Here is a 22,698-nt window from a genome sequence, read left to right on the forward strand (position 1 = left end):
AGCGAAAAATGCGAAAGTACGAGCCAGATGAGGGCAAATCCCAGACCTAACCGAGACATAACCGGCGTTATCCTCTTAAATACTAATCGGAACAAGCTTTTATTGACTGTTTCAGTGTGGTTCCACATTACGACGTGGTCCAAACCAGAAAAAAGCCAGGACCTGCTCAACAATTATAAGAAAAATGCGAAAGTACCCAGCCAGATGAAGGCAAATCCCAGTGCTAACCAAGACATAACCGGCGTTATCCTCTTAAATACTAATCGGAACAAGCTTTTATTGGCTGTTTCGGTGTGGTACCACATTACTACGTGATCCAAACCAGAAAAAGGCCAGGAACTGGCCAACAAGTATGCGAAAAATGCGAAAGTACGAGCCAGATGAGGGCAAATTCCAGTGCTAACCAAGACATAACCGGCGTTATCCACCAAAATATTAATCGCAACCAGGTTTAATTGACTGTTTCGGTGTGGTACCGCATTACTACGTGATCCAAACCAGAAAAAGGCCAGGATCTGGCCAACATGTAAGCGAAAAATGCGAAAGTACGAGCCAGATGGGGTCAAATCCCAGACCTAACCAAGACATAACCGGCGTTATCCTCTTAAATACAAATCGGAACAAGCTTTTATTGGCTGTTTCGGTGTGGTACCACATTACTACGTGATCCAAACCAGAAAAAGGCCAGGATCTGGCCAACAATTAAGCGAAAGATGCGAAAGTGCGAGCCAGATGAGGGCAAATCCCAGACCTAACCGAGACATAACCGGCGTTATCCTCTTAAATACTAATCGGAACAAGCTTTTATTGGCTGTTTCGGTGTGGTACCACATTACTACGTGATCCAAACCAGAAAAAGGCCAGGAACTGGCCAACAAGTATGCGAAAAATGCGAAAGTACGAGCCAGATGAGGGCAAATCCCAGTGCTAACCAAGACATAACCGGCGTTATCCACCAAAATATTAATCGCAACCAGGCTTAATTGGCTGTTTCGGTGTGGTACCGCATTACTATGTGATCCAAACCAGAAAGGGGCCAGGATCTGGCCAACAAGTATGCGAAAAACGCGAAATTATGATCCAGATGATAGCAAATACAATGACTAACCCAGACATAACCGGCGTTATCCTCTAAAATATTAATCGCAACCAGGTTTAATTGACTGTTTCGGTGTGGAACCACATTAGTGCGGGATCCAAACCAGAAAGAGGCCAGGATCTGGCCATCAAGTGTGCGATAAATGCGAAAGTACGAGCCAGATGCTGGCGTATCCCAGAACTAACCGAGACATAACCGGCGTTATTCTCTAAAATATTAATCGCAACCAGGTTTAATTGACTGTTTCGGTGTGGTACCACATTACTATGTGATACAAGCCAGAAAGAGCCCTGTATCTGGCCAACAAGAATGCGAAAAATGCGAAAGTACGAGCAAGATGAGGGCAAATCCCAGACCTAACCGAGACATAACTGGCGTTATCCTCTTAAATATTAATCGCAACCAGGTTTAATTGACTGCTTCGGTGTGGTACCGCATTACTGCGTGATCGAAACCAGAAAATGGCGAGGATCTGGCCAACAAGTATGCGAAAAATGCCAAAGCACGAGCCAGATGAGGGCAAATACCAGACCTAACCCAGACATAACCGGCGTTATCCTCTAAAATATTAATCGCAACCAGGTTTAATTGACTGCTTCGGTGTGGTACCGCATTACTGCGTGATCCAAACCAGAAAGAGGCCAGGATCTGGCCATCAAGTATGCGAAAAATGCGAAAGTACGAGCCGGATGCGGGCGTATCCCAGACCTAACCGAGACATAACCGGCGTTATCCTCTAAAATATTAATCGCTACCTGGTTTAATTGACTGTTTCGGTGTGGTACCGCATTACTATGTGATACAAGCCAGAAAGAGCCCTGTATCTGGCCAACAAGTATGCGAAAAATGCGAAAGTACGAGCCAGATGAGGGCAAATGCCAGACCTAACCGAGACATAACTGGCGTTATCCTCTTAAATATTAATCGCAACCAGGTTTAATTGACTGCTTCGGTGTGGTACCGCATTACTGCGTGATCCAAACCTGAAAAAGGCGAGGATCTGGCCAACAAGTATGCGAAAAACGCGAAAGTATGAGCCAGATGATTGCAAATACCAGAATTAACCCAGACATAACCAGAGTCTTCCTCAAAATACTAATCGGAAAAAGCTTTTATTGACTGTTTCAGTGTGGTACCACATTACTACGTGGTCCAAACCAGAAAAAGCCAGGACCTGGCCAACAAGTATGCGAAATATGCGAAGGTACGAACCTGATGAGGGCAAACCCCAGACCTAACAGAGACATAACCGGCGTTATCCTCTAAAATATTAATCGCAACCTGGTTTAATTGACTGTTTCGGTGTGGTACCGCATTACTACGTGATACAAACCAGAAAAAGCCCTGTATCTGGCCAACAAGTATGCGGAAAATACGAAAGTACAAGCCGGATGCGGGCAAATCCCAGACCTAACCGAGACATAACCAGCATTATCCTCGAAAATATTAATCGCAACCAGGTTTAATTGACTGTTTCGGTGTGGAACCACATTAGTGCGGGATCCAAACCAGAATGAGGCCAGGATCTGGCCAACAAGTATGCGAAAAACGCGAAAGTATGAGCCAGATGATTGCAAATACCATGACTAACCCAGACATAACCGGCGTTATCCTCTAAAATATTAATCGCAACCAGGTTTAATTGACTGTTTCGGTGCAGAACCACATTAGTGCGGGATCCAAACCAGAAAGGGGCCAGGATCTGGCCATCAAGTATGCGAAAAATGCGAAAGTACGAGCCAGATGCGGGCATATCCCAGACCTAACCGAGACATAACCGGCATATCCTCTTAAATATTAATCGCAACCAGGTGTAATTGACCGTTTCGGTGTGGAACCACATTAGTGCGGGATCCAAACCAGAATGAGGCCAGGATCTGGCCAACAAGTATGCGAAAAACGCGAAAGTATGAGCCAGATGATTGCAAATACCATGACTAACCCAGACATAACCGGCGTTATCCTCTAAAATATTAATCGCAACCAGGTTTAATTGACTGTTTCGGTGCAGAACCACATTATTGCGGGATCCAAACCAGAAAGGGGCCAGGATCTGGCCATCAAGTATGCGAAAAATGCGAAAGTACGAGCCAGATGCGGGCATATCCCAGACCTAACCGAGACATAACCGGCATATCCTCTTAAATATTAATCGCAACCAGGTGTAATTGACCGTTTCGGTGTGGAACCACATTAGTGCGGGATCCAAACCAGAAAGAGGCCAGGATCTGGCCAACAAGTAAGCGAAAAATGCGAAAGTACGAGCCAGATGAGGGCAAATCCCAGACCTAACCGAGACATAACCGGCGTTATCCTCTTAAATACTAATCGGAACAAGCTTTTATTGACTGTTTCAGTGTGGTTCCACATTACGACGTGGTCCAAACCAGAAAAAAGCCAGGACCTGCTCAACAATTATAAGAAAAATGCGAAAGTACCCAGCCAGATGAAGGCAAATCCCAGTGCTAACCAAGACATAACCGGCGTTATCCTCTTAAATACTAATCGGAACAAGCTTTTATTGGCTGTTTCGGTGTGGTACCACATTACTACGTGATCCAAACCAGAAAAAGGCCAGGAACTGGCCAACAAGTATGCGAAAAATGCGAAAGTACGAGCCAGATGAGGGCAAATTCCAGTGCTAACCAAGACATAACCGGCGTTATCCACCAAAATATTAATCGCAACCAGGTTTAATTGACTGTTTCGGTGTGGTACCGCATTACTACGTGATCCAAACCAGAAAAAGGCCAGGATCTGGCCAACATGTAAGCGAAAAATGCGAAAGTACGAGCCAGATGGGGTCAAATCCCAGACCTAACCAAGACATAACCGGCGTTATCCTCTTAAATACAAATCGGAACAAGCTTTTATTGGCTGTTTCGGTGTGGTACCACATTACTACGTGATCCAAACCAGAAAAAGGCCAGGATCTGGCCAACAATTAAGCGAAAGATGCGAAAGTGCGAGCCAGATGAGGGCAAATCCCAGACCTAACCGAGACATAACCGGCGTTATCCTCTTAAATACTAATCGGAACAAGCTTTTATTGGCTGTTTCGGTGTGGTACCACATTACTACGTGATCCAAACCAGAAAAAGGCCAGGAACTGGCCAACAAGTATGCGAAAAATGCGAAAGTACGAGCCAGATGAGGGCAAATCCCAGTGCTAACCAAGACATAACCGGCGTTATCCACCAAAATATTAATCGCAACCAGGCTTAATTGGCTGTTTCGGTGTGGTACCGCATTACTATGTGATCCAAACCAGAAAGGGGCCAGGATCTGGCCAACAAGTATGCGAAAAACGCGAAATTATGATCCAGATGATAGCAAATACAATGACTAACCCAGACATAACCGGCGTTATCCTCTAAAATATTAATCGCAACCAGGTTTAATTGACTGTTTCGGTGTGGAACCACATTAGTGCGGGATCCAAACCAGAAAGAGGCCAGGATCTGGCCATCAAGTGTGCGATAAATGCGAAAGTACGAGCCAGATGCTGGCGTATCCCAGAACTAACCGAGACATAACCGGCGTTATTCTCTAAAATATTAATCGCAACCAGGTTTAATTGACTGTTTCGGTGTGGTACCACATTACTATGTGATACAAGCCAGAAAGAGCCCTGTATCTGGCCAACAAGAATGCGAAAAATGCGAAAGTACGAGCAAGATGAGGGCAAATCCCAGACCTAACCGAGACATAACTGGCGTTATCCTCTTAAATATTAATCGCAACCAGGTTTAATTGACTGCTTCGGTGTGGTACCGCATTACTGCGTGATCCAAACCAGAAGGAGGCCAGGATCTGGCCATCAAGTATGCGAAAAACGCGAAAGTATGAGCCAGATGATTGCAAATACCATGACTAACCCAGACATAACCGGCGTTATCCTCTAAAATATTAATCGCAACCAGGTTTAATTGACTGTTTCGGTGCAGAACCACATTAGTGCGGGATCCAAACCAGAAAGGGGCCAGGATCTGGCCATCAAGTATGCGAAAAATGCGAAAGTACGAGCCAGATGCGGGCATATCCCAGACCTAACCGAGACATAACCGGCATATCCTCTTAAATATTAATCGCAACCAGGTTTAATTGACCGTTTCGGTGTGGAACCACATTAGTGCGGGATCCAAACCAGAAAGAGGCCAGGATCTGGCCAACAAGTAAGCGAAAAATGCGAAAGTACGAGCCAGATGAGGGCAAATCCCAGACCTAACCGAGACATAACCGGCGTTATCCTCTTAAATACTAATCGGAACAAGCTTTTATTGACTGTTTCAGTGTGGTTCCACATTACTACGTGGTCCAAACCAGAAAAAAGCCAGGTCCTGCCCAAGAATTATAAGAAAAATGCGAAAGTACCGAGCCAGATGAAGCCAAATCCCAGTGCTAACCAAGACATAACCGGCGTTATCCTCTTAAATACTAAGCGGAACAAGCTTTTATTGGCTGTTTCGGTGTGGTACCACATTACTACGTGATCCAAACCAGAAAAAGGCCAGGAACTGGCCAACAAGTATGTGAAAAATGCGAAAGTACGAGCCAGATGAGGGCAAATCCCAGTGCTAACCAAGACATAACCGGCGTTATCCACCAAAATATTAATCGCAACCAGGTTTAATTGACTGTTTCGGTGTGGTACCACATTACTATGTGATACAAGCCAGAAAGAGCCCTGTATCTGGCCAACAAGAATGCGAAAAATGCGAAAGTACGAGCCAGATGGGGTCAAATCCCAGACCTAACCAAGACATAACCGGCGTTATCCTCTTAAATACTAATCGGAACAAGCTTTCATTGGCTGTTTCGGTGTGGTACCACATTACTACGTGATCCAAACCAGAAAAAGGCCAGGATCTGGCCAACAAGTAATCGAAAAATGCGAAAGTACGAGCCAGATGAGGGCAAATCCCAGACCTAACCGAGACATAACAGGCGTTATCCTCTTAAATACTAATCGGAACAAGCTTTTATTGTCTGTTTCGGTGTGGTACCACATTACTACGTGATCCAAACCAGAAAAAGGCCAGGAACTGGCCAACAAGTATGCGAAAAATGCGAATGTACGAGCCAGATGAGGGCAAATCCCAGTGCTAACCAAGACATAACCGGCGTTATCCACCAAAATATTAATCGCAACCAGGCTTAATTGGCTGTTTCGGTGTGGTACCGCATTACTATGTGATCCAAACCAGAAAGAGGCCAGGATCTGGCCAACAAGTATGCGAAAAACGCGAAATTATGATCCAGCTGATAGCAAATACAATGACTAACCCAGACATAACCGGCGTTATCCTCTAAAATGTTAATCGCAACCAGGTTTAATTGACTGTTTCGCTGTGGAACCACATTAGTGCGGGATCCAAACCAGAAAGAGGCCAGGATCTGGCCATCAAGTATGCGAAAAATGCGAAAGTACGAGCCAGATGCTGGCGTATCCCAGAACTAACCGAGACATAACCGGCGTTATTCTCTAAAATATTAATCGCAACCAGGTTTAATTGACTGTTTCTGTGTGGTACCACATTACTATGTGATACAAGCCAGAAAGAGCCCTGTATCTGGCCAACAAGAATGCGAGAAATGCGAAAGTACGAGCAAGATGAGGGCAAATCCCAGACCTAACCGAGACATAACTGGCGTTATCCTCTTAAATATTAATCGCAACCAGGTTTAATTGACTGCTTCGGTGTGGTACCGCATTACTGCGTGATCCAAACCAGAAGGAGCCGTGTATCTGGCCAACAAGTATGCGAAAAATGCGAAAGTACGAGCCAGATGAGGGCAAATCCCAGACCTAACCGAGACATAACTGGCGTTATCCTCTTAAATATTAATCGCAACCAGGTTTAATTGACTGTTTCGGTGTGGAACCACATTTGTGCGGGATCCAAACCAGAAAGAGGCCAGGATCTGGCCAACAAGAATGCGAAAAATGCGAAAGTACGAGCAAGATGAGGGCAAATCCCAGACCTAACCGAGACATAACTGGCGTTATCCTCTTAAATATTAATCGCAACCAGGTTTAATTGACTGCTTCGGTGTGGTACAGCATTACTGCGTGATCCAAACCAGAAAGAGGCCAGGATCTGGCCATCAAGTATGCGAAAAATGCGAAAGTACGAGCCGGATGCGGGGTATCACAGACCTAACCGAGACATAACCGGCGTTATCCTCTAAAATATTAATCGCAACCTCGTTTAATTGACTGTTTCGGTGTGGTACCGCATTACTATGTGATACAAGCCAGAAAGAGCCGTGTATCTGGCCAACAAGAATGCGAGAAATGCGAAAGTACGAGCAAGATGAGGGCAAATCCCAGACCTAACCGAGACATAACCGGCATTATCCTCTCAACTATTAATCGCAACCAGGTTTAATTGACTGTTTCGGTGTGGTACCGCATTACTACGTGGTCCAAACCAGAAAAAGCCCAGGATCTGGAAAACAAGTATGCGAAAAATCCGAAGGTACGAGCCAGATGAGGGCAAACCCCAGACCTAACCGAGACATAACTGGCGTTATCCTCTTAAATATTAATCGCAACCAGGTTTAATTGACTACTTCGGTGTGGTACCGCATTACTGCGTGATCCAAATCTGAAAAAGGCGAGGATCTGGCCAACAAGTATGCGAAAAACGCGAAAGTATGAGCCAGATGATTGCAAATACCAGAACTAACCCAGACATAACCAGAGTCTTCCTCTAAAATACTAATCGGAACAAGCTTTTATTGACTGTTTCTGTGTGGCACCACATTACTACGTGGTCCAAACCAGAAAAAAGCCAGGACCTGGCCAACAAGTATGCGAAAAATGCGAATGTACATGCCAGATGAGGGCAAATCCCAGACCTAACCGAGACATAACCGGCGTTATCCTCGAAAATATTAATCGCAACCAGGTTTAATGGACTGTTTCGGTTTGGAACCACATTAGTGCGGGATCCAAACCAGAAAATGGCGAGGATCTGGCTAACAAGTATGCGAAAAATGCCAAAGCACGAGCCAGATGAGGGCAAATACCAGACCTAACCCAGACATAACCGGCGTTATCCTCTAAAATATTAATCGCAACCTGGTTTAATTGACTGTTTCGCTGTGGAACCACATTAGTGCGGGATCCAAACCAGAGAGAGGCCAGGATCTGGCCAACAGGAATGCGAAAAATGCGAAAGTACGAGCCAGATGAGGGCAAATGCCAGACCTAACCCGAGACATAAACGGCATTATCCTCTCACCTATTAATCGCAACCAGGTTTAATTGACTGTTTCGGTGTGGTACCGCATTACTACGTGGTCTAAACAAGAAAAAGCCCAGGATCTTGCCAACAAGTATGCGAAAAATGCGAAGGTACGAACCTGATGAGGGCAAACCCCAGACCTAACACAGACATAACCGGCGTTATGCTCTAAAATATTAATCGCAACCTGGTTTAATTGTCTGTTTCGGTGTGGTACCGCATTACTACGTGACACAAGCCAGAAAAAGCCCTGTATCTGGCCATCAAGTATGCGAAAAATGCGAAAGTACGAGCCAGATGAGGGCAAATGCCAGACCTAACCCGAGACATAAACGGCGTTATCCTCGAAAATATTAATCGCAACCAGGTTTAATTGACTGCTTCGGTGTGGTACAGCATTACTACGTGATCCAAACCAGAAAAAGGCCTGGATCTGGCCAACAAGTATGCGAAAAATGCGAAAGTACGAGCAAGATGAGGGCAATTACGAGACCTGACCGAGACATAACCAGCGTTATCCTCTAAAATATTAATCGGAACCAGGTTTAATTGACTGTTTCGGTGTGGTACCACATTACTATGTGATACAAGCCAGAAAGAGCCCTGTATCTGGCCAACAAGATTGCGAAAAATGCGAAAGTACGAGCAAGATGAGGGCAAATGCCAGACCTAACCGAGACATAACTGGCGTTATCCTCTTAAATATTAATCGCAACCAGGTTTAATTGACTGCTTCGATGTGGTACCGCATTACTGCGTGATCCAAACCTGAAAAAGGCGAGGATCTGGCCAACAAGTATGCGAAAAACGCGAAAGTATGAGCCAGATGATTGCAAATACCAGAATTAACCCAGACATAACCAGAGTCTTCCTCAAAATACTAATCGGAAAAAGCTTTTATTGACTGTTTCAGTGTGGTACCACATTACTACGTGGTCCAAACCAGAAAAAGCCAGGACCTGGCCAACAAGTATGCGAAATATGCGAAGGTACGAACCTGATGAGGGCAAACCCCAGACCTAACACAGACATAACCGGCGTTATCCTCTAGAATATTAATCGCAACCTGGTTTAATTGACTGTTTCGGTGTGGTACCGCATTACTACGTGATACAAGCCAGAAAAAGGCCAGGATGAGGTCAAGAAGTATGCGAAAAATGCGAAAGTACGCGCCAGATCAGGGCAAATACCAGACCTAACCCAGGCAACACCGGCGTTATCCTCTAAAATATTAATCGCAGCCAGGATTAATTGACTGTTTCGGTGTGGTACCGCATTACTACGTGATCCAAACCAGAAAAAGGCCAGGATCTGGCCAACAAGTATGCGATAAATGCGAAAGTACGAGCCAGATGAGGGCAAATCCCAGACCTAACCGAGACATAACCGGCGTTATCCTCGAAAATATTAATCGCAACCAGGTTTAATTGACTGCTTCGGTGTGGTACAGCATTACTACGTGATCCAAACCAGAAAAAGGCCAGGATCTCGCCAACAAGTATGCGAAAAATGCGAAAGTACGAGCCAGATGATTGCAAATACCATGACCAACCCAGGCAACACCGGCGTTATCCTTTAAAATATTAACCGCAACCAGGTTTAATTGTCTGTTTCGGTGTGGTACCGCATTACTACGTGATCCAAACCAGAAAAAGGCCAGGATCTGACCTACAAGTATGCGAAAAATGCGAAAGTACGAGCCAGATGAGGGCAAATCCCAGACCTAACCGAGACATAACCGGCGTTATCCTCGAAAATATTAATCGCAACCGGGATTAATTGACCGTTTCGATGTGATACCGCATTACTAAGTGATGCAAGCCAGAAAATGCTCAGGATCTGGCGAACAAGTATGCGAAAAATGCGAAAGTACGAGCCAGATCAGGGCAAATACTAGACCTAACCCACACATAACCGGCGTTATCCTCTAAAATATTAATCGCAACCAGGTTTAATTGAGTGTTTCGGTGTGGAACCACATTGGTGCGGTATCCATACCAGAAAGATGCAAGGATCTGGCCAACAAGTATGCGAAAAACGCGAAGGTACGAACCTGATGAGGGCAAACCCCAGACCTAACCCAGCCATAACCGGCGTTATCCTCTTAAATATTAATCGCAACCTGGTTTAATTGACTGTTTCGGTGTGGTACCGCATTACTACGTGATACAAGCCAGAAAAAGCCCTGTATCTGGCCAACAAGTATGCGGAAAATGCGAAAGTACGAGCCAGATGCGGTTAAATCCCAGACCTAACCGAGACATAACCGGCGTTATCCTCTAAATTATTAATCGCAACCAGGTTCAATTGACTGTTCCGGTGTGGTACCGCATTACTACGTGATACAAGCCAGAAAAAGCCCTGTATCTGGCCAACAAGTATGCGGAAAATGCGAAAGTACAAGCCAGATGAGGGCAAATCACAGACCTAACCGAGACATAACCGGCGTTATCCTCGAAAATATTAATCGCAAACCAGGTTTAATTGACTGTTTCGGTGTGGAACCACATTGGTGCGGTATCCATACCAGAAAGATGCAAGGATCTGGCCAACAAGTATGCGAAAAACGCGAAAGTATGAGCCAGATGATTGCAAATACCAGAACTATCCCAGACATAACCAGTGTCTTCCTCTAAAATACTAATCGGGAAAAGCTTTTATTGACTGTTTCAGTGTGGTACCACGTTACTACGTGGTCAGAGTCAGAAAATGCCCAGGATCTGGCGAACAAGTATGCGAAAAATGCGAAAGTACGAGCCAGGTGAGGGCAAATCCCAGAGCTAACCAAGACATAACCGGCGTTATCCTCTTAAATATTAATCGCAACCAGGTTTAATTGGCTGCTTCGGTGTGGTACCACATTACTACGTGATCCAAACCAGAAAGAGGCCAGGATCTGGCCAACAAGTATGCGAAAAACGCGAAACTATGAGCCAGATGATTGCAAATACCAGAACTATCCCAGACATAACCAGTGACTTCCTCTAAAGTACTAATCGGAAAAAGCTTTTATTGACTGTTTCAGAGTGGTACCACATTACTACGTGGTCAAACTCAGAAAATGCCCAGGATCTGGCGAACAAGTATGCGAAAAATGCGATAGTACGAGCCAGATGAGGGCAAATCCCAGTGCTAACCACGCCATAACCGGCGTTATCCTCTTAAATATTAATCGCAACCAGGTTTAACTGGCTGTTTCGGTGTGGTACCGCATTACTACGTGTTCCAAACCAGAATAAGGCCAGGATGAGGTCAAGAAGTATGCGAAAAATGCGAAAGTACGAGCCAGATCAGGGCAAATACCAGACCTAACCCAGACATAACCGGCGTTATCCTCGAAAATATTAATCGCAACCAGGTTTAATTGACTGTTTCGGTGTGGTACCACATTACTACGTGATCCAAACCAGAAAAAGGCCAGGATCTGGCGAACAAGTATGCGAAAAATGCGAAAGTACGAGCCAGATGAGGGCAAATCCCAGTGCTAACCAAGACATAACCGGCGTTATCCTCTTAAATATTAATCCCAACCAGGTTTAATTGGCTGTTTCGGTGTGGTACCACATTACTACGTGATCCAAACCAGAAAAAGGCCAGGATCTGGCGAACAAGTATGCGAAAAATGCGAAAGTACGAGCCAGATGAGGGCAAATCCCAGTGCTAACCAAGACATAACCGGCATTATCCTCTCAACTATTAATCGCAACCAGGTTTAATTGACTGTTACGGTGTGGTACCGCATTACTACGTGGTCCAAACCAGAAAAAGCCCAGGATCTTGCCAAAAAGTATGCCAAAAATGCGAAGGTACGAGCCAGATGAGGGCAAACCCCAGACCTAACCGAGACATAACCGGCGTTATCCTCTTAAATATTAATCGCAACCAGGTTTAATTGACTGTTTCGGTGTGGTACCGCATTACTGCGTGATCCAAACTAGAAAATGGCGAGGATCTGGCCAACAAGTATGCGAAAAGTGCCAAAGCACGAGCCAGATGAGGGCAAATACCAGACCTAACCCAGACATAACCGGCGTTATCCTCTAAAATATTAATCGCAACCTGGTTTAATTGACTGTTTCGGTGTGGTACCGCATTACTATGTGATACAAGCCAGAAAGAGCCCTGTATCTGGCCAACAAGAATGCGAAAAATGCGAAAGTACGAGCAAGATGAGGGCAAATCCCAGACCTAACCGAGACATAACTGGCGTTAGCCTCTTAAATATTAATCGCAACCAGGTTTAATTGACTGTTTCGGTGTGGAACCACATTAGTGCGGGATCCATACCAGAAAGAGGCCAGGATCTGGCCAACAAGTATGCGAAAAACGCGAAAGTATGAGCCAGATGATTGCAAATACCAGAACTAACCCAGACATAACCAGAGTCTTCCTCAAAATACTAATCGGAAAAAGCTTTTATTGACTGTTTCAGTGTGGTACCACATTACTACGTGGTCCAAACCAGAAAAAGCCAGGACCTGGCCAACAAGTATGCGAAATATGCGAAGGTACGAACCTGATGAGGGCAAACCCCAGACCTAACACAGACATAACCGGCGTTATCCTCTAGAATATTAATCGCAACCTGGTTTAATTGACTGTTTCGGTGTGGTACCGCATTACTACGTGATACAAGCCAGAAAAAGGCCAGGATGAGGTCAAGAAGTATGCGAAAAATGCGAAAGTACGCGCCAGATCAGGGCAAATACCAGACCTAACCCAGGCAACACCGGCGTTATCCTCTAAAATATTAATCGCAGCCAGGATTAATTGTCTGTTTCGGTGTGGTACCGCATTACTACGTGATCCAAACCAGAAAAAGGCCAGGATCTGACCTACAAGTATGCGAAAAATGCGAAAGTACGAGCCAGATGAGGGCAAATCCCAGACCTAACCGAGACATAACCGGCGTTATCCTCGAAAATATTAATCGCAACCGGGATTAATTGACCGTTTCGATGTGATACCGCATTACTAAGTGATGCAAGCCAGAAAATGCTCAGGATCTGGCGAACAAGTATGCGAAAAATGCGAAAGTACGAGCCAGATCAGGGCAAATACTAGACCTAACCCACACATAACCGGCGTTATCCTCTAAAATATTAATCGCAACCAGGTTTAATTGAGTGTTTCGGTGTGGAACCACATTGGTGCGGTATCCATACCAGAAAGATGCAAGGATCTGGCCAACAAGTATGCGAAAAACGCGAAGGTACGAACCTGATGAGGGCAAACCCCAGACCTAACCCAGCCATAACCGGCGTTATCCTCTTAAATATTAATCGCAACCTGGTTTAATTGACTGTTTCGGTGTGGTACCGCATTACTACGTGATACAAGCCAGAAAAAGCCCTGTATCTGGCCAACAAGTATGCGGAAAATGCGAAAGTACGAGCCAGATGCGGTTAAATCCCAGACCTAACCGAGACATAACCGGCGTTATCCTCTAAATTATTAATCGCAACCAGGTTCAATTGACTGTTCCGGTGTGGTACCGCATTACTACGTGATACAAGCCAGAAAAAGCCCTGTATCTGGCCAACAAGTATGCGGAAAATGCGAAAGTACAAGCCAGATGAGGGCAAATCACAGACCTAACCGAGACATAACCGGCGTTATCCTCGAAAATATTAATCGCAAACCAGGTTTAATTGACTGTTTCGGTGTGGAACCACATTGGTGCGGTATCCATACCAGAAAGATGCAAGGATCTGGCCAACAAGTATGCGAAAAACGCGAAAGTATGAGCCAGATGATTGCAAATACCAGAACTATCCCAGACATAACCAGTGTCTTCCTCTAAAATACTAATCGGGAAAAGCTTTTATTGACTGTTTCAGTGTGGTACCACGTTACTACGTGGTCAGAGTCAGAAAATGCCCAGGATCTGGCGAACAAGTATGCGAAAAATGCGAAAGTACGAGCCAGGTGAGGGCAAATCCCAGAGCTAACCAAGACATAACCGGCGTTATCCTCTTAAATATTAATCGCAACCAGGTTTAATTGGCTGCTTCGGTGTGGTACCACATTACTACGTGATCCAAACCAGAAAGAGGCCAGGATCTGGCCAACAAGTATGCGAAAAACGCGAAACTATGAGCCAGATGATTGCAAATACCAGAACTATCCCAGACATAACCAGTGACTTCCTCTAAAGTACTAATCGGAAAAAGCTTTTATTGACTGTTTCAGAGTGGTACCACATTACTACGTGGTCAAACTCAGAAAATGCCCAGGATCTGGCGAACAAGTATGCGAAAAATGCGATAGTACGAGCCAGATGAGGGCAAATCCCAGTGCTAACCACGCCATAACCGGCGTTATCCTCTTAAATATTAATCGCAACCAGGTTTAACTGGCTGTTTCGGTGTGGTACCGCATTACTACGTGTTCCAAACCAGAATAAGGCCAGGATGAGGTCAAGAAGTATGCGAAAAATGCGAAAGTACGAGCCAGATCAGGGCAAATACCAGACCTAACCCAGACATAACCGGCGTTATCCTCGAAAATATTAATCGCAACCAGGTTTAATTGACTGTTTCGGTGTGGTACCACATTACTACGTGATCCAAACCAGAAAAAGGCCAGGATCTGGCGAACAAGTATGCGAAAAATGCGAAAGTACGAGCCAGATGAGGGCAAATCCCAGTGCTAACCAAGACATAACCGGCGTTATCCTCTTAAATATTAATCCCAACCAGGTTTAATTGGCTGTTTCGGTGTGGTACCACATTACTACGTGATCCAAACCAGAAAAAGGCCAGGATCTGGCGAACAAGTATGCGAAAAATGCGAAAGTACGAGCCAGATGAGGGCAAATCCCAGTGCTAACCAAGACATAACCGGCATTATCCTCTCAACTATTAATCGCAACCAGGTTTAATTGACTGTTACGGTGTGGTACCGCATTACTACGTGGTCCAAACCAGAAAAAGCCCAGGATCTTGCCAAAAAGTATGCCAAAAATGCGAAGGTACGAGCCAGATGAGGGCAAACCCCAGACCTAACCGAGACATAACCGGCGTTATCCTCTTAAATATTAATCGCAACCAGGTTTAATTGACTGTTTCGGTGTGGTACCGCATTACTGCGTGATCCAAACTAGAAAATGGCGAGGATCTGGCCAACAAGTATGCGAAAAGTGCCAAAGCACGAGCCAGATGAGGGCAAATACCAGACCTAACCCAGACATAACCGGCGTTATCCTCTAAAATATTAATCGCAACCTGGTTTAATTGACTGTTTCGGTGTGGTACCGCATTACTATGTGATACAAGCCAGAAAGAGCCCTGTATCTGGCCAACAAGAATGCGAAAAATGCGAAAGTACGAGCAAGATGAGGGCAAATCCCAGACCTAACCGAGACATAACTGGCGTTAGCCTCTTAAATATTAATCGCAACCAGGTTTAATTGACTGTTTCGGTGTGGAACCACATTAGTGCGGGATCCATACCAGAAAGAGGCCAGGATCTGGCCAACAAGTATGCGAAAAACGCGAAAGTATGAGCCAGATGATTGCAAATACCAGAACTAACCCAGACATAACCAGAGTCTTCCTCAAAATACTAATCGGAAAAAGCTTTTATTGACTGTTTCAGTGTGGTACCACATTACTACGTGGTCCAAACCAGAAAAAGCCAGGACCTGGCCAACAAGTATGCGAAATATGCGAAGGTACGAACCTGATGAGGGCAAACCCCAGACCTAACACAGACATAACCGGCGTTATCCTCTAGAATATTAATCGCAACCTGGTTTAATTGACTGTTTCGGTGTGGTACCGCATTACTACGTGATACAAGCCAGAAAAAGGCCAGGATGAGGTCAAGAAGTATGCGAAAAATGCGAAAGTACGCGCCAGATCAGGGCAAATACCAGACCTAACCCAGGCAACACCGGCGTTATCCTCTAAAATATTAATCGCAGCCAGGATTAATTGACTGTTTCGGTGTGGTACCGCATTACTACGTGATCCAAACCAGAAAAAGGCCAGGATCTGGCCAACAAGTATGCGATAAATGCGAAAGTACGAGCCAGATGAGGGCAAATCCCAGACCTAACCGAGACATAACCGGCGTTATCCTCGAAAATATTAATCGCAACCAGGTTTAATTGACTGCTTCGGTGTGGTACAGCATTACTACGTGATCCAAACCAGAAAAAGGCCAGGATCTCGCCAACAAGTATGCGAAAAATGCGAAAGTACGAGCCAGATGATTGCAAATACCATGACCAACCCAGGCAACACCGGCGTTATCCTTTAAAATATTAACCGCAACCAGGTTTAATTGTCTGTTTCGGTGTGGTACCGCATTACTACGTGATCCAAACCAGAAAAAGGCCAGGATCTGACCTACAAGTATGCGAAAAATGCGAAAGTACGAGCCAGATGAGGGCAAATCCCAGACCTAACCGAGACATAACCGGCGTTATCCTCGAAAATATTAATCGCAACCGGGATTAATTGACCGTTTCGATGTGATACCGCATTACTAAGTGATGCAAGCCAGAAAATGCTCAGGATCTGGCGAACAAGTATGCGAAAAATGCGAAAGTACGAGCCAGATCAGGGCAAATACTAGACCTAACCCACACATAACCGGCGTTATCCTCTAAAATATTAATCGCAACCAGGTTTAATTGAGTGTTTCGGTGTGGAACCACATTGGTGCGGTATCCATACCAGAAAGATGCAAGGATCTGGCCAACAAGTATGCGAAAAACGCGAAGGTACGAACCTGATGAGGGCAAACCCCAGACCTAACCCAGCCATAACCGGCGTTATCCTCTTAAATATTAATCGCAACCTGGTTTAATTGACTGTTTCGGTGTGGTACCGCATTACTACGTGATACAAGCCAGAAAAAGCCCTGTATCTGGCCAACAAGTATGCGGAAAATGCGAAAGTACGAGCCAGATGCGGTTAAATCCCAGACCTAACCGAGACATAACCGGCGTTATCCTCTAAATTATTAATCGCAACCAGGTTCAATTGACTGTTCCGGTGTGGTACCGCATTACTACGTGATACAAGCCAGAAAAAGCCCCGTATCTGGCCAACAAGTATGCGGAAAATGCGAAAGTACAAGCCAGATGAGGGCAAATCACAGACCTAACCGAGACATAACCGGCGTTATCCTCGAAAATATTAATCGCAAACCAGGTTTAATTGACTGTTTCGGTGTGGAACCACATTGGTGCGGTATCCATACCAGAAAGATGCAAGGATCTGGCCAACAAGTATGCGAAAAACGCGAAAGTATGAGCCAGATGATTGCACATACCAGAACTATCCCAGACATAACCAGTGACTTCCTCTAAAATACTAATCGGGAAAAGCTTTTATTGACTGTTTCAGTGTGGTACCACGTTACTACGTGGTCAAAGTCAGGAAATGCCCAGGATCTGGCGAACAAGTATGCGAAAAATGCGAAAGTACGAGCCAGGTGAGGGCAAATCCCAGAGCTAACCAAGACATAACCGGCGTTATCCTCTTAAATATTAATCGCAACCAGGTTTAATTGGCTGCTTCGGTGTGGTACCACATTACTACGTGATCCAAACCAGAAAGAGGCCAGGATCTGGCCAACAAGTATGCGAAAAACGCGAAAGTATGAGCCAGATGATTGCAAATACCAGAACTATCCCAGACATAACCAGTGACTTCCTCTAAAGTACTAATCGGAAAAAGCTTTTATTGACTGTTTCAGAGTGGTACCACATTACTACGTGGTCAAACTCAGAAAATGCCCAGGATCTGGCGAACAAGTATGCGAAAAATGCGATAGTACGAGCCAGATGAGGGCAAATCCCAGTGCTAACCACGCCATAACCGGCGTTATCCTCTTAAATATTAATCGCAACCAGGTTTAACTGGCTGTTTCGGTGTGGTACCGCATTACTACGTGTTCCAAACCAGAATAAGGCCAGGATGAGGTCAAGAAGTATGCGAAAAATGCGAAAGTACGAGCCAGATCAGGGCAAATACCAGACCTAACCCAGACATAACCGGCGTTATCCTCGAAAATATTAATCGCAACCAGGTTTAATTGACTGTTTCGGTGTGGTACCACATTACTACGTGATCCAAACCAGAAAAAGGCCAGGATCTGGCGAACAAGTATGCGAAAAATGCGAAAGTACGAGCCAGATGAGGGCAAATCCCAGTGCTAACCAAGACATAACCGGCGTTATCCTCTTAAATATTAATCCCAACCAGGTTTAATTGGCTGTTTCGGTGTGGTACCACATTACTACGTGATCCAAACCAGAAAAAGGCCAGGATCTGGCGAACAAGTATGCGAAAAATGCGAAAGTACGAGCCAGATGAGGGCAAATCCCAGTGCTAACCAAGACATAACCGGCATTATCCTCTCAACTATTAATCGCAACGAGGTTTAATTGACTGTTACGGTGTGGTACCGCATTACTACGTGGTCCAAACCAGAAAAAGCCCAGGATCTTGCCAAAAAGTATGCCAAAAATGCGAAGGTACGAGCCAGATGAGGGCAAACCCCAGACCTAACCGAGACATAACCGGCGTTATCCTCTTAAATATTAATCGCAACCAGGTTTAATTGACTGTTTCGGTGTGGTACCGCATTACTGCGTGATCCAAACTAGAAAATGGCGAGGATCTGGCCAACAAGTATGCGAAAAGTGCCAAAGCACGAGCCAGATGAGGGCAAATACCAGACCTAACCCAGACATAACCGGCGTTATCCTCTAAAATATTAATCGCAACCTGGTTTAATTGACTGTTTCGGTGTGGTACCGCATTACTATGTGATACAAGCCAGAAAGAGCCCTGTATCTGGCCAACAAGAATGCGAAAAATGCGAAAGTACGAGCAAGATGAGGGCAAATCCCAGACCTAACCGAGACATAACTGGCGTTAGCCTCTTAAATATTAATCGCAACCAGGTTTAATTGACTGTTTCGGTGTGGAACCACATTAGTGCGGGATCCATACCAGAAGGAGGCCAGGATCTGGCCAACAAGTATGCGAAAAACGCGAAAGTATGAGCCAGATGATTGCAAGTACCAGAACTATCCCAGACATAACCAGTGACTTCCTCTAAAATACTAATCGGAAAAAGCTTTTATTGACTGTTTCAGTGTGGTACCACGTTACTACGTGGTCCAAGTCAGAAACTGCCCAGGATCTGGCGAACAAGTATGCGAAAAATGCGAAAGTACGAGCCAGATGAGGGGCAAATCCCAGACCTAACCGAGACATAACCGGCGTTATCCTCTAAAATATTAATAGCAACCAGGTTTAATTGACTGTTGCGGTGTGGTAACACATTACTACGTGATCCAAACCAGAAAAAGCCCAGGAGCTGGCCAACAAGTATGCGAAAAATGCGAAGGTACGAGCCAGATGAGGGGCAAATCCTAGACCTAACCGAGACATAACCGGCGTTATCCTCTAAAATATTAATCGCAACCAGGTTTAATTGACAGTTTCGGTGTGGTACCACATTACTACGTGATCCAAATCAGAAAAAGCCCAGGATATGGCCAACAAGTATGCGAAAAATGCGATAGTATGAGGGAGATAATTGCAAATACCAGACGTAACCCAGTCATAACCGGCGTTATCCTCTAAAATATTAATCGCAACCAGGTTTAATTGACTGTTTCGGTGTGGTACCGCATTACTACGTGATCCAAACCAGAAAAAGCCCAGGATCTGGCCAACAAGTATGCGAAAAATGCGAAGGTACGAGCCAGATGAGGGGCAAACCCCCAGACCTAACCGAGACATAACCGGCGTTATCCTCTAAAATATAAATAGCAACCAGGTTTTATTGACTGTTGCGGTGTGTTAACGCATTACTACGTGATCCAAACCAGGAAAAGCCCAGGATCTGGCCAACAAGTATGCGAAAAATGCGAAAGTATGAGGAAGATGATTGCAAATACCAGACGTAACCCAGACATACCTGGCGTTATCCTCTAAAATATTAATCGCAACCAGGTTTAATTGACTGTTGCGGTGTGGTACCGCATTACTACGTGATCCAAACCAGAAAAAGCCCAGGATCTGGCCAACAAGTATGCGAAAAATGCGAAGGTACGAGCCAGATGAGGGGCAAATCCTAGACCTAACCGAGACATAAACGGCGTTATCCTCGAAAATATTAATCGCAACCAGGTTTAATTGACTGTTTCGGTGTCGTACCACATTACTACGTGGTCCAACCCAGAAAAAGGCAAGGATCTGACCATTCAAGTATGCGAAAAATGCGAAAGTACGAGCCAGATGAGGGCAAATCCCAGTCCTATCCGAGACATAACCGTCGCTATCTTGTAAAATATTAATCGCAACCAGGTTTAATTGACCGTTCCGGTGTGGTACCGCATTACTACGTGATCCAAACCAGAAAAAGCCCAGCATCTGGCCAACAAGTATGCGAAAAGTGCGAAAGTATGTGCTAGATGATTGCAAATACCAGACCTAACCCAGACATAACCGGCGTTATCTTCCAAAATATTACTCGGAACCTGGTTTAATTGACTGTTTCAGTGTGGTATCACATTGGTACGTGATCCAAACCAGAAAAAGCCCAGGATCTGGCCAGCAAGTATGTCAAAAGTGCGAAAGTATGAGGAAGATAATTGCAAATACCAGACGTAACCCAGTCATAACCGGCGGTATCCTCTAAAATATTAATCGCAACCAGGTTTAATTGACTGTTGCGGTGTGGTACCGCATTACTACGTGATCCAAACCAGAAAAAGCCCAGGATCTGGCCAACAAGTATGCGAAAAATGCGAAAGTATGAGCCAGATGATTGCAAATACCAGACCTAACCCAGACCTAACCGGTGTTATCCTCTGAAATATTGGTCGAAACCAGGTTTACTTGACTGTTTCAGTGTTGTACCACATTAATACGTGATCCCAACCAGAAAAAAACCCAGGACCTGGCCAACAAGTATGCGTATGATGCGAAAGTATGTGCTAGATGATGGCAAATACCAGACCTGACCGAGACATAACCAGCGTTATGCTCTAAAATATTAATCGCAACCAGGCTTAATTGACTGTTTCAGTGTGGTACCACATTACTACGTAGTCCAATCCAGAAAGAGGCCAGGATCTGGCCAACAAGTATGCGAAGAACGCGAAAGTACGAGCAAGTTGAGGGCAAATCCCAGACCTAACCGAGACATAACTGGCGTTATCCTCTTAAATATTAATCGCAACCAGGTTTAATTGACTGCTTCGGTGTGGTACCGCATTACTGCGTGATCCAAACCACAAAAAAGCCAGGACCTGGCCAACAAGTATGCGAAAAATGCGAAGGTACGAACCTGATGAGGGCAAACCCCAGACCTAACACAGACATAACCGGCGTTATCCTCTTAAATATTAATACAACCAGGTTTAATTGGCTGTTTCGGTGTGGTACCGCATTACTGCGTGTTCCAAACCAGAAAAAGGCCAGGATCTGGCCATCAAGTATGCGGAAAATGCGAAAGTACGAGCCAGATGAGGGCAAATCCCAGACCTAACCGAGACATAACTGGCGTTATCCTCTTAAATATTAATCGCAACCAGGTTTAATTGACTGCTTCGGTGTGGTACCGCATTACTGCGTGATCCAAACCTGAAAAAGGCGAGAATCTGGCCAACAAGTATGCGAAAAACGCGAAAGTATGAGCCAGATGATTGCAAATACCAGAACTAACCCAGACATAACCAGAGTCTTCCTCTAAAATACTAATCGGAACTAGCTTTCATTGACTGTTTCAGTGTGGTACCACATTACTACGTGGTCCAAACCAGAAAAAAGCCAGGACCTGGCCAACAAGTATGCGAAAAATGCGAAGGTACGAACCTGATGAGGGCAAACCCCAGACCTAACCCAGACATAACCGGCGTTATCCTCTTAAATGTTATTCGCAACCTGGTTTAATTGACTGTTTCGGTGAGGTACCGCATTACTACGTGATACAAGCCAGAAAAAGCCCTGTATCTGGCCAACAAGTATGCGGAAAATGCGAAAGTACGAGCCAGATGCGGTTAAATCCCAGACCTAACCGAGACATAACCGGCGTTATCCTCTAAATTATTAATCGCAACCAGGTTCAATTGACTGTTCCGGTGTGGTACCGCATTACTACGTGATACAAGCCAGAAAAAGCCCTGTATCTGGCCAACAAGTATGCGGAAAATGCGAAAGTACAAGCCAGATGAGGGCAAATCACAGACCTAACCGAGACATAACCGGCGTTATCCTCGAAAATATTAATCGCAAACCAGGTTTAATTGACTGTTGCGGTGTGGTAACGCATTACTACGTGATCCAAACCAGAAAAAGCCCAGGATCTGGC

The sequence above is a fragment of the Colletes latitarsis genome, unplaced genomic scaffold (genome assembly GCF_051014445.1).
Source record: "Colletes latitarsis isolate SP2378_abdomen unplaced genomic scaffold, iyColLati1 scaffold0024, whole genome shotgun sequence".
Classification (NCBI taxonomy): domain Eukaryota; kingdom Metazoa; phylum Arthropoda; class Insecta; order Hymenoptera; family Colletidae; genus Colletes; species Colletes latitarsis.